This window comes from Sus scrofa, chromosome 12 (assembly GCF_000003025.6).
Source record: "Sus scrofa isolate TJ Tabasco breed Duroc chromosome 12, Sscrofa11.1, whole genome shotgun sequence".
In the NCBI taxonomy this organism is placed as follows: Eukaryota; Metazoa; Chordata; class Mammalia; order Artiodactyla; family Suidae; genus Sus; species Sus scrofa.
This window is the reverse complement of record NC_010454.4, coordinates 45585316-45597843: the sequence shown is the minus strand read 5'-3', so window position 1 is coordinate 45597843 and position 12528 is coordinate 45585316. Positions and strand designations below refer to the sequence as shown.

General features: G+C 44.5%; 1 protein-coding gene and 1 long non-coding RNA gene across 2 annotated transcripts in view; both read right to left on the bottom strand.

Annotated features, from left to right (window-relative positions):
- Positions 1-777, bottom strand: part of TAOK1 (TAO kinase 1) — a 153051-nt gene extending 152274 nt beyond the window's left edge. The window contains exon 1 of the mRNA XM_003483075.4: positions 110-777. The gene's annotated coding sequence lies outside the window, so the exon portion shown is untranslated. The remainder of the gene's footprint in view (positions 1-109) is intronic.
- The window catches only part of LOC102161554, a 43754-nt gene continuing 36021 nt past the window's right edge, over positions 4796-12528 (bottom strand). Inside the window, exon 3 of the long non-coding RNA XR_002337284.1 lies at positions 4796-5689. This is a non-coding gene — a long non-coding RNA (uncharacterized LOC102161554). The remainder of the gene's footprint in view (positions 5690-12528) is intronic.

Genomic DNA, 12528 nt, shown 5'->3' with positions numbered 1-12528 from the left:
TCCCTCCCCCACCCCACCCCCACATCCCCTCTTCCGCGCCGCGGCCAGAGTGGGCCGAATTTCCCCGCCCCCTCCATGTCTCCCTTTCCCAGAGCAGAGGTGCCCTTACCCTTTAGCCGACAGGTCTGGGGCGGAGTAGGCAGGCGTAGCCCCCTGCAGCGCTTGGGTAGCCGCTGCGCTGGAGCTCGAGGAGTGAGGAGGAGGAGGAGGGGGCCAGGCGACAGACTGCCGCCCCCCCCCCCCCGGAGCCCCAGCAAGCCGCCCAGCCCTAGCTCTGCGACGAGGGGCGGGGGGGGGGGGGCGAGGGGACGACCGGGGTCGAGGAGGCGCCCTCAGCGCTTAGGCTCAGCTAAGATGGCGCGGGGAAGTGCCGGGAGCCGCCGCCGCCGCCTCCGGGGAACCGGCTCGGGCCTCGGCCGCCTCCTGTCCTCACACAGCCGAGGCCCTCTCGGTTCCCCGCCGCGGCCCCTCGGCGGGCGGGCCGAGGCACAACCCTCCACTACCACCACCACCCCTGGGAAGGGGGCGCTCACAAAGGGAAGAGAGGCCACGGGCCGGCCGGCCGGCGGCGGGGCGGGGTCCCCAGGGGCCTGAGGCCTCAAAGGTTCGCGGGTGCCTCGCGCTCTCGGCCCGCGAAGGGCGCAGGCAGGCGGGACCCCTCCTCTCTTCTTAGGCGGTTGGCAGCACAGACTCACTCTCTTAGCCACCCTCCCTCTCTCTCTCCGAGCCCTGAAGCCACAGAGCCCGGCCGCTGCCCAGATTCCCCCCTTCCCCAACACCACTCCCCTCCTCCCGACAGTCATCCCAGTCTCCGATCTCGCGAGATTTCCCGCCTGACAGACCCGACCCTGCGCGAGACAAGACGGGAGCGCGCGAGTGCTTACACTGGGCGGAGTCTCACGAGTAGCTCCGACTTCCAGCCTCTGTCCAGCCCAATTTCACTCAGCTGGCAGAGTTCTTCTCTCACGCGGGCATCAGGTGTATTCATTTCACCCTGAAATCTAAGAAAGAAGAGCTTATCTGCTCTCCTCCTTTGCTTTTCCCACTTCCAAAATACCCGCCCCCCGCCCTCCCCACTAACCCCGCGCTTGAGAAATTTGCCCTGACACGTTGAATATCCCATTTTTACACACCTTAGTTCTTGTCCTCTGTGGAATTCAGGGGTTGACTGGTCAGCGTAATCAATATATAATTGAGTATTTCAGATTCTATAAGTTTATAATAATTTCTGGAATGGTAATAAGAGTTGTAAATACAGATGTAAACCATCCTATATGTTAGGGATGGTAGGAAAGGGACAAATTCTTGAAAAGTTTTTGTGAATTGCTTGAGTAGGTTGAGTGACAAGAGCAGTAAACAAGCTAGAGTCCTAAGGGAAGAGGTAGTGCTTCTCATTCTTGTAGTAAAAAACTTTTTTTTTTTTTAAGGGGAAAACCCCTTCAGTGGATTGCAAACAGAGCAATTTTATTCAGGAACCAAAAGGAATACCTAAGGAGCAGTCATAAAAAAAAAAAAAATTTGGTTCATCAATCAGTAAAACAACTGAGATAAATACATGTCGTGTGGGGCTTATGAGTGAAAATGTACTCCAGAACAGTTATTGAAAGTTACAGTAAACTAGGAAAGTACCCTGGCAGTGGTGAGAAAAAGCAAGCTCTCTGCTTCAGTAGGATATATATTTAATTTGTTTTAAATGTTCCCTCTCCTAGTAAGGGTCCTTGTTTTGTCAGTCATTCCTCTTTTCACCTACATTGTCAACAATTCTCAAATGGCGACTTCTCCTGAGCATAAAAAAATGCCCTGCTTTCTCCTTCTTTGAGGGAAAAAGAAAGATTACAATCTTCACCTCTCCTCCACAGACAAGTTCTTGAAAAAGTTGTCTATCTTCCCACCTCTATCAAAAATTAAGAATTTGATTTGCCAAGGTCAAGAGTGACCTCCTAGTTGCTATGTCTAATGGAGTCATTTTAATGCCTTCCTTCTCGATAGCTACAATATTTGACATAGTTGTTACTCCTTCCATCTTGAAACGTGTGTACCTCTTCGCAGCACCACTCAAGACCAGTTATTTCTCCTTTCCTGCATCTGGAGCCCCTCTTCCTCCACCTGCTCCTTTTTTCACCTCTTTTACAGCAGGTGCAGCACATGGACGTTCCTGGGCTAAGGGTCGAATCAGAACTGCAGCTGCTGTCTATGCAACAGCCAAGGCAACACCAGACAACGTCAGATACAAGCCGTGTCTGTGAACTACACCACAACTCAAGGCAACACCAAATCCTTAACCCGCTGAGTGAGGCCAGGGATCAAACCTGCGTCCTGGAGTTCCCGACATGGCGCAGTGGTTAACGAATCCGACTAGGAACCATGAGGTTCCTGCCCTTGCTCAGTGGGTTAACAATCCGGCGTTGCTTTGAGCTGTGGTGTAGGTTGCAGACGCGGCGGCTCGGATCCCATGTTGCTGTGGCTCTGGTGTAGGCTGGTGGCTACAGCTCCAATTGGACCCCTAGCCTGGGAACCTCCATATGCCAAGGGAGTGGCCCAAGAAATAGCAAAAAGACAAAAAAAAAAAAAAAAAAAAAAAAAAACAAAAACCTGCGTCCTCATGGATGCCAGTCAGATTCGTTTCCACTGAGCCACTATGGGAACTCCCCATAGTTTTTGTTCTCAATTTTACAGAGTTTTATTAAAGTGTAGTTGATTTACAATGTTGTGAATGTTATTAATATTTTATAGAAAATTTCAAACATACAAAAAAGGATTTGGGCAGAGTTCCCGTTGTGGCTCAGTGGTTGACGAATCCACTAGGAACCATGAGGTTGCAGGTTCGGTCCCTGGCCTTGCTCAGTGGGTTAAGGATCCCACATTGCCATGAGCTGTGGTGTAGGTTGCAGATGCGGCTCAATCTGGCATTGCTGTGGCTGTGGTGTCGGCCAGCAGCTCTGATTCCACCCCTAGCCTGAGAACTTTCATATGCCGCACCTGTGGCCCTTAAAAAAAAAAAAAAAAAAAAGTTGGATAGAATAATAAACCTTCATGTATACACCACCCAGCTTCAATTGTTATCACACTTCTGCAGTTTTGTTTCACCTATTCTCCCACTACCTTTTAACCCCCCCATGTAAGTAAATATCTAATAAACCATCATAACGTTTCACCTATAAATATGTACTTGACTATGTATCTCTAACACTTTTGTTGTAACATAACCATGATTTCATTCTCACACCTTTATAATACTTCCTTAATATCATTTAATACCCAACACATGTTCAGTTTTTCCCAACAGTTTCCAAAACATCTTTTCATAGCCCATTTATCTGAATCAGGATCTGAACAAATTCTCCACTTTGCGTTTTTTCTTCTTTCCTTCTTTTTTTCTTTTTTGAATGCATTTGATTTGTTGAAGAAATCAGGTTTTATAAACCAAGACTTTTCCATATGCTAGACTTGGCCACTTTCATCCTCACAGGGTCATCTCACATTTGCTTCAATGCCTATATTTCTTTTATTTACTTATTTATTTATTTATTTTGTCTTTTGTCTTTTTGTTGTTGTTGTTGTTGTTGTTGTTGCTATTTCTTGGGCCGCTCCCGCGGCATATGGAGATTCCCAGGCTAGGGGTTGAATCGGAGCTGTAGCCACCGGCCTACGCCAGAGCCACAGCAACTCGGGATCCAAGCCGCGTCTGCAACCTACACCACAGCTCACGGCAACGCCGGATCGTTAACCCACTGAGCAAGGGCAGGGACCGAACCCGCAACCTCATGGTTCCTAGTCGGATTCGTTAACCACTACGCCACGACGGGAACTCCTATATTTCTTTTAAACTGGTAGTTAAATCAAAGATTTGATGTTGTATATATGGTGTTTTTTATAATATTTGTATCTGCCACTACCTCATCCTCATACTTATCTCTAACTCTACCACAAATTGTAGTTTCCCCCCCTCTCTGTTTCTTTAGCACATAGACCATCTTAAAAGACCCTGGCTGTCTCATTATTTATTACTACTATTATTATGATTATTATTCCAGATCTCTGCCTGTGATCTGGTGCTACAAGGTCTCCTTCCTCTAATTCTTCACACACACACGCACACACACCTACACAGGAGCTTATCCCAATGTCAGATTTGTTCAACACTAAAGTGTTAGCAGATACTGCAAAACATATTGGTTATTTAATTTATAAAATTTATCCCAATTAAGAGAAAATTACACGTATTGATGGTAGGAAAATAATAAGTCAGTGCTTAGGATGGCTGTGTACAGTGTGCTTTCTGTGAATTAAACTCCTGATCGCTTCTTGGAGTTGTCCCATTCTTCATCCCCACTACCTCTACTGTGGTAGTTCATTTCTCACCTGAGGTGCTGTAATTGCCTTCCAACTACTCTCCTTGCCACTCTCCTCAAGGATGCCCCATTCTCTTACTGAGGCAAATGATTTTATTCTTCCTAAAATGCAATTTCTAAAAGCTGAATGTATCATTTCTCTGCTTAAAGGTCTTCCATGGCTCCACAAAGCCTTCCAAACAAAACCCCTGCATACCCCTCTAGCCCTATTTAGGATATTCCCACCATCATTAACTATTATTATTCAGTCTTCTGCTGATTGCTAATACGCTGTCTTCAGGATTTAACACTGCATTCCTCTTCCTGAAATGCCTTTCTTTCTTTCTTTCTTTTTCTTTCTCCTTTTTACCACTGCACCTGTGGCATATGGAAACTCCCAGGCCAGGGGTCAAATTGGAGCTGCAGCTGCAGCCTATGCCACAGCCACAGCAACACCAGATCCTTAACTCACTGAGCCAGGCCAGGGATGGAACCCATATCCTCACAGAGACAAGGTCCAGTTCTTAACTCACTGAGCCACAAGAGGAATCCCTGAAATGCCTTTTCTAGTTAGCTAATACCCTTCAAGATTTTGCTCAAGTGTCACCTCCTGGGAGGCTTTCTCTTATCTCAACTAGTTATTTTTTTGAGCCAATAAATTGGAGCCAGAAAGCTGTGGGAGATAAATGGGTACCAACCACGATTTGAACTTGATAGAAAAGTTACTTAAGCAGTGACAAAACCAAGAATAAGCTCTTTCCATATACTGTCTTATTTAGTCCCCACAACAAATTTGTGATATACTGTCATTTAGGTAAGGAAACCAGGGTTCGGAGAGCTATGTCACTCGCCCAAAATCGCATGACTAGTAAGTGGTGAGCTAGAATCTGAACCCAGTTGTGAATGAATCCCAGCACTGTCTCTTTCCACCATATCATACTCCTGGCACCACCAACTGAGGACAGCTTAATGCCATGTACCTATTTCTAGTGCGTAAGAGATGCCTGACCATGTGCAATGTCAGTGTATTTGTTGTTGCATGTGAATTTGCACGGGAAAAGATAGCTTGTCAATGTGTGGGTGGATGCACTGACAGACATGGTATCTATTTCAATGAAACTCTCTTTTCAGTACTTTCACTCATTATAAGACCAAATCATGGTCATCTCGATTTAACAAATACTTGTTGAATTCCTACTCACAGTCAGGCTTAAGTAAAATACAGAAGGGGCAAATGGAACTAACACTTATAGAGCTACTCTGTGCTGAGAACTGCATGAAACAGGTGCTTTACATTCATTATTTCCTTGATCTTCCCAACACTCTTGAAAGATGATAATGATGATGATGATGAGTCCCTGTAGAGAGAAAGAAAGCTCAGAAAAGTTAAGCGATTCTGTGCAACATTATTCAGTTGGTAAGTGGGGAGTTAAAATTAAGAGTACTGGTTCAACCTGAATTTTTGAGCCTTTTTTTCCCACTGCCTCACAGTCTCCTACCTCAAACTCTTCCCCATGCTAGGAATTCTAAATCTTACTAGAGATAAGATCTGCATGCAGAAAACATTTAAATAACAACCAAAACAAGCTATGAGTAAATGATGTACTGAACCAGACCTTAATTTTAATTTTTCTGGGCCTCAGTTTTCTATCTAACTACAGTAGACTAAAATGATCTCTAAAGTCCTTTTAGTTCAAAAATATATAATTACAGGAATGATGCAAATAATATGTTCAGATAACTTGAATTCCAAAGTGTGTGTGTGTGTGTGTGTGTGTGTGTGTATAGGAGAGAGGACATATTTAGAAAGAGAGAAAAAACTCTTCTTTGGGCATTCTACCAGGCTCCTATTAAAATCTGAAGGAACTTCATTGGTCACATCTCCACTCAGCATTGACTTGTGTGTGTGGATATACAAAGTTCCCGGGCTAAGGGTCGAATCAGAGCTACAGCTGCTGGCCTACGCCCCAGCCGCAGCAACGCCGGCTCCTTAACCCACTGAGTGAGGCCAGGGATCAAATCCGTGTCCTCATGGATCCTAGTTGGGTTCGTTAGCCACTGAGCCACGAAGGGAACTCCTGGTGTATAAATTTATCGCAATGACATTGTGATTGCATGTAGCAATCCTTATTTACTCAAAGGCAAAGGCAAAAACCAGTAAAGCTGAGTGTGTGAGAGGGTAGTTGGTGAGAAGGATGTGTCTTAGAATTTCCAGTTTAGAAGCCGGGAGTAAGGCGCTCCATGGAACTGATAATCATCAAGTAAATAAATACTTTACTGGAAGCGCAGCCAGTACATCTTGAATGATCACTGCATCTGTAGGTTTTGTCTCAAGTTCCTAGGACCAACCAGCTAAGACAGGTTGAAGTCTGGTTGTCATACCTCACTCAAATGTATCTACGAAAGTTTGCTGCCTGATAGGAGCGTTGTATCACAGGCTAGAAAGTAACAATCATTAGATACAGAGTTGTTTCTTGACCTCTACATCCCCATATAATCGGGTTCATTTTGTGAACATCTTTTTACAAATACCAATCTTTTTTAAATGCCCTGCATGTGTAGGCAGCAGATTATTCCATTTTAACTCACAGAAATAGATAAACACTGGGCCAAAATCCCATAAGGATGGTAGAATACAATTTAATTCAAGAAAGTTCTGCCCTAGAAACTTTTCCATCTCAGGTATCTATCAGATAAGCACCTGCAGCAAGCCATGAATAAATTAAAGCAGCTGCATCCCACTCTAAAAGAAAACCAGCCCTGAAGATATCAGTGGATGTGAAGGTAGTAAAAACATTGACTGTGAGGAGTTCCTGCTGTGGTGCAGTGGGTTAAGAATCCAACTGCAGCAGCTCCAGTGACTGTGGAAGCATGGATTTGATCCCCACCTTGGCGCAGTGGGTTGAAGGATCTGGAGTTGCCACGGCTGCAGCATAGGTCCAAGCTGTGGCTCAGATTCTGGCCCAGGAACTTCAATATGACATGGGTGAGGCCATTAAAAAAAAAAACAAAAAACAAAAAACAAAAAAACTGACTATGGAGTCCCACTTCCATCACTTCCTGTGTGTCAGTAAATATGTTACTTTGTGCCAGTTTCATGACCAGGTTGGATGTTCCTTTCCTTATCTGTAAAATAGGGTTAACGATACCCTCCTCACAGGGCTGTGTTAGGATTTAAATAACAGGTAAAGTGCTCAACTCTTGGGAAACGTTTTATTATTTATTTATTCATTTAGTCTTTTTGTCTTTTCTAGGGCCCCAGCCACAGTACATGGAGGTTCCCAGGCCAGGGGTCCAATCGGAGCTGTAGCCACCGGCCTACGCCAGAGCCACAGCAACACGGGATCCAAGCCACATCTGAGACCTACACCACAGCTCACGACCACAGCTCACAGCAACACTTGATCCTTAGCCCACTGAGCAAGGCCAAGGAGCGAACCTACAACCTCATAGTTCCTAGCTGGATTTCCTAACAACTGAGGCACAATGGGAACTTCTGGAAAACATTTTACAGTGTTAGTTCTGGAGTTTCCATTGTGGCTCAGCAGAAGTGAACCTGACTAGTATCCATGAGGGCACAGGTTCAATTCCTGGCCTTGATCAGTGGGTAAAGGATCCGGCATTGCTGTGAGCTGTGGTGTAGGTCACAGACATGGCTTGGATCTGGCATTGCTGTGGCTGTGGCGTAGGCTGGTGGCTACAGCTCCATTTTGACCCCTAGCCTGGCAACTTCCATATGCCATGGGTGCGGCCCTAAAAATAAATAAATAAATAAAAATTAAAATAAATAGTTAGTTCTTATTGTATGTGTGTCAGGAGGTAAATAATTCATCACACTGCTCTGATACTACCCTCTGGCCAGCACCCGTGATCAGTGCATCACCATTGTCTGGGACATCTGTGACTGTGGGAAGGGTTGGGCAGCATGTTTGTGGACTGAGAGGCTTTTGGAATGTATCTTCTGTATTAGTTGGTGATTCTGTCATGCCCTTGTCTTTGGCTGACATATTTTAGGATTAAAAATAAAAACAGGAGGAGTTCCCATCGTGGCACAGTGGTTAACGAATCCAACTAGGAACCATGAGGTTTTGGGTTTGATCCCTGGCCTTTCTCAGCAGGTTAAGGATCCGGAGTTGCCGTGAGCTGTGGTGTAGGTTGCAGATGTGGCTCAGATCCTGCATTGCCGTGGCTGTGGCGTAGGCCAGCAGCAAAAACAAAAATTAGACCCCTAGCCTGGGAACCTCCATATGCCACAGGAGTGGTCCTAGAAAATGCAAAAAGGCAAAAAAAATAAATAAGTAAAAATTTAAAAAAATAAAAAATAAAAGTAAAAAATTAAAACAAACATATATTTGAAATGAAAATAAATAAATACATAAAAATAAAAAAACACAAATTCCTACTAGAGTTGTGCCAACATAGGATATGAAACAAACAACTGACAATCAACACATAAAATATCTTGATATTTTATTGGCCTAGGATTGTCTTTGGGCCGCCTCTTTAGCCTTCTATTCATTAGGTAGTAACACGATACAAGTAAGTAGTCTTTGGTTGAAAGTGACAATTCAAATCAACTTAAGGGGAAAAAATGGGAAATTCATTAGACCCTGGAACTGAAAAGCCCAGTGCCTCAAGAATCAAAGGAATTTTGTTAGGTGTTTGCCTTTTTTTGTCTCTGCCTTTCTGTCTCTCCTTACACCATACCCAGCTCCTAATTCCTTGGCTGTTTTTCTCTATAGGTTGGATTTTGTTATAAGGTTGTCTGTGTTTGCATTGGGGGGAGCACAACTGGGGAGTGCTTCCCACTGCTATCATCTAGTTTAATATACCCCAAACACTGAATTTTGCCATCAATACAGTCTATATACCGAAAAGAAATCAAGGAGATTTCTAACGCTGGTTTTAACCAGATGCTTCCTTTGCTGATATGACATTACAGTATGATCATTAGAGACAGGCGCCCCTGTCCCAAAATTTATACAACCACTTAAGCTTTCCTGCTATGTGGCTTTTCCCGCATAACCTGCTCTCTCTCACCTGTTGCCCAAAACCCCTGAGCAGAGGACGGAGGTCTAATCTAGTGAACAAATGGTGCCATATAAATGGTTATCATGAAACTCATCCTTTATTTCCCTTCATAAATATTCTAAACGCAAAATTGTTACAATATTGTAAATGTAGAAATCACAGTCATGGGACTTTGTGAGGATGACCAGATCAGAATTTGGGGCATTTGGACCATAGACAATGTTTCCATGATAAGTGTAGACAGGTTTTCCATGGATCGTATTAGATGTACTTCCATTTTAGTCATTTAATCACGTAGCAAAGGAATGCTGGCCTGGGGCAGGGGGCAGAGCACAGTGAGGAATGGCCACAGAAGTCCAGAGATTTACAGTATCCCAGTTTTGCAACCTCAAAGGTAAAGGAAAGCTTTATGCTCTCTCTTTACAGTATGTAAAATCCAAAGGAACATCTCTGAGTGGCCCCGTTTGGACCCTGTATCATTTGCCCTTCTGTGGGCTAGTCACTTCCCCAGACAGTGAGACATTTTGATTGCCCTAGCTGGGATTGTGTGTCTAGAGGCTGTGCCAAGAGGCTCCGTGAACAGCTCCACAGAACTGCATAGAATGGTGGAAAAGAAATCCCTTAAAGGGATGTGGGGTACTTTTTGCCAGAAGAGGGAGAAATTCTGGACAGACAAAAACAACAGATGTTCACTATAAGAAGAACAGAACTGCTGGTGAGGCCAAATGATATAGTTTTGTGGGGACGCTAGCTAGAGTACAATATATTATCACTTGCCATGTCCAGGTAAAAGAAAACAACGCTCACTTGATATAATAGAATTTTCATATCTATCACCTCTTTTGCTCTCCTCTATAACTCTGAGAAATGGGCATGGCATAGTCATTTTACAGAATGCACTTTTGAGAATCTAGCAACCCAGAGAAACACAGCTGGAAACACATGTTCATATAACAGGGCCAGGTGTAAACCTGGTATGTACATTAGTTTGGAGGCAGGTGCCTTCCAGACATTCTTAAAACCTTAGACAATCCTGAAAATATCTGGCCTGTGTAGGCATCCAGAAAATGCCCATCATCCAGGTACATAGTACCACGGTGACTGCTCAACTTCCTGGGAACTCTAGAATATGTATAAATCTTTTCCTAGAGTTCTCTATCATATTAACCTTTGTACTTGCTATTCTTCTATATTTTCCAGAATAACAACCTTCATCTCCCACACCAACCCAATTCTGACATATAGACAACCTACACAAAATGTTTATGGAGAAGTTCCCCTTGTGGCTCTGCAGGTTACACACCCGACTAGTCTCCATGAAGATGTGGGTTTGATCCCTGACCTCTCTCTCAGTGGATTAAGAATCTGGCATTGCTGTGGCTGTGGCTGTGGCTGTGACTGGCAGCTGCAGCTCCCATTTGACCCTTAGCCTGGAAACTTCCATATGCTGTAAGTGTGGCTCTAAAAAGCAAAAAAAAAAAAAAAAATTATTGAATAATAGATTGAAAGATAGCAAACATGACTGAATATCAGGTATGTACATTATGCTAAACTCTATGGATATAAAGATGAATAAGATACAGTTCCTATTCTTGAGATCACAGCCCAATGGAAAGACCAAAAAAAAAATAAACAATCCTAAGTCACTTAGGATTCTTTGGCTGTAAGTGACAGAGAAACAGACCCAAAGTAGTTTAAGAAAAACAGGGTGGGGGGGATGTTTTGATTCACCCAAGCTAAAAAAGTCCACAGTTACGGCTGGCTTCATGCAGGTTAGTTCAGGGTGTAAATGCTCTGGTTTCATCTCTAGGACTTCCACCATGTTGCCTTTGGTCTGGGGATTCATAGCAAGAGGCATCAGCAATATCAAGGCAACAGAGTGTAGTGGTTCAGAGTGAAAGCTGGTGTGACACCTGGCCTCACCACGTACTGGCTATGAGACCTTTAACAAATTAACTGAAACAGGGAGTTCCTGTCGTGGTGCAGTGGTTAACGAATCCGACTAGGAACCATGAGGTTGCAGGTTCAGTCCCTGCCCTTGCTCAGTGGGTTAACGATCTGGCGTTGCCGTGAACTGTGGTGTAGGTTGCAGACGCGGCTCGGATTCCCGCATTGCTGTGGCTCTGGCGTAGGCCGGTGGCTACAGCTCCGATTAGACCCCTAGCCTGGGAACCCCCACATGCCGCAGGAGCGGCCCAAGAAATAGCAACAACAACAACAAAAGACAAAATGACAAAAAAAAAAAAAAAAAAATTAACTGAAACAAATGCTCTGTGCCTCAGTTCCACCAATTGTAAAAAGGGAATAATAATTGTACTGGGGGAGTTCCCGTCGTGGCTCAGCGGAAACAAATCCGACTAGGAACCATGAGGTTTTGGGTTCGATCCCTGGCCTTGCTCAGTGGGTTAAGGATTCTGCGTTGCTGTGAGCTGTGGTGTAGGCCAGCAGCAAAAGGTCCGATTAGACCCCTAGCCTGGGAACCTCCATTGGCCGTGGGTGGGGCCCTAAAAAAAAAAAAAAAAATAATAATAATAATTGTACTGACCCAGTATAGTTATTGTGAGGGCTAAAGAAAGTAAATTGTGTTCAGGACTCTCCTTGTTGAAGAATAAGCACTCAATAAATGTTAAATATCTCATTATTCTTGTTACCATTATTGTCATCAAGTTTCAGAGAAAAATAAGAGAATTTCTTTCCCAAAGATGCCAAAGAAAGTCTTATTGCCTCTCGTTGGCTCTAACTGGGTTATGCGCCCATCCCTGAGCCAGCCCCTGGAGAATGCCTTGCATTGCACACACTGAGGGCTTAGGCCTGAGACAAGTGCTCCATCTCCGCAATGCAGAGTGGAGTCAGCATCACAAGAACCATGGAATCTGAATAGAGAACAGACTTGTTCCCAGCAAGAACATCTACCAGAAAGAGAGGGGATAGAGACTAATCAGCAAAAAACAAGAGATGAGTGGCACAACAGGCTTGAGAGTACAATGTGGCCAGTGCTATGATCAAGGTAAGAATGCGAGTCCATCTGAGGACGTTCTGGGAAGAACTGATTTCTTTTAATCAACTACCAGGTTCCCTAATCTGAAGGGGACTGTGGTCGGAGTCCCCACTGTGGCATGGTGGGTTAAGAATCTGACTGCAGCAGCTTGGGTCACTGCAGAGGCCA